The 1,110-nt window shown below is 36.5% G+C and overlaps 1 pseudogene; it reads left to right on the forward strand.

Annotated features, from left to right (window-relative positions):
- Positions 1-349: 349 nt before the first annotated feature.
- On the forward strand, positions 350-468 carry LOC112485205 (annotated as a pseudogene).
- Positions 469-1,110: the final 642 nt, after the last annotated feature.

Raw genomic sequence — 1,110 nt, forward strand, 5'->3', positions numbered from 1 at the left:
ATGTTTGTCTCTCTCTGCCCAGCTTTTTTAACTTAGCATAATTTCTTCATGGTCCATTTATGTTGTTGCAAATGGCAAAATATCCTATTCTATTCTGTGTGTGTGTATCATATTTTCATTTATTCATAAACACTTCAGGTGTTTCCGTATTTTGTTATTGTAAACAACACTGTAATGAACTTGGGGGTACATCCACTGTTTTTAATTAAAACAAAAAGTTCAAATAAAGCCAATATATCAAAACTCAGATTTGCATAAAAGAAGGAAGAGGAGGAAGAAAAAAGGAGAAAAAAAGAGTACCTCACTTTCAAAAGAACATATAATGGGATCTTTTTTAAATATTCTTTCAGTCTACAGCCATGCTACCCTGAACAAGCCTGATCCTGTCTGATCTTGGGAGCTAAGCAGGGTCGGGCCTGGTTAGTACTTGGATGGGAGACCACCTAGGAAGACCAGGTGCTGTAGGCATAAAAAATAAAAAAATAAGGGATTGTAAGCTGACAAGGTCCTTGTAATCTGTGAGGTCAAGGAAGGGTTGCCTCACCTAAAAAAGAAAAAAAGAAAAAAAGAAATATTCTTTCGCAGGAATCCATTATATACTTGCCCTTTGTTTACACAGCCAGACACACAATCTTTTTTAAAGAGCAAAATATATCCTTATGAAAGGTACATAATTTTTATTTGTTACAGAGGTTTGTACCATAACTGAAATTCAAAGTCCTTCGCTGGCATGAGAAGCCCTCCATAGTTGGGTATCATCTAACACTGACAACCTTCTTTCCCACGGAAGCCCATTCCTCACCATTCTCTAGCTATAGTTCACCGCTTGCCCTTCTCCAAAAATATAAAGATTGTATTTTCATTTCCAGTTTGCTCCTGCCTTTCTTTCAGCCTAGAATTTCCTTCTCTTCTTTCCTTGCCAGTAGAATTCATACTCAATGAATTCCAACTCCTTCACAAAATTTCCCCTTTTCAATCCTTAGAAATCAATAATAAGTAAATAATGGAGAGACACATTTATACAAAAGAATTCCATATAATTAATGTAGATGTTACCCCCACCCCCGCTCCCTTCAAGAAGTTGTGCTTAGTGACTAGCTTCCAAAAAGT

This window comes from Pteropus alecto, unplaced genomic scaffold (genome assembly GCF_000325575.1).
Source record: "Pteropus alecto unplaced genomic scaffold, ASM32557v1 scaffold548, whole genome shotgun sequence".
NCBI classification, from domain to species: Eukaryota; Metazoa; Chordata; class Mammalia; order Chiroptera; family Pteropodidae; genus Pteropus; species Pteropus alecto.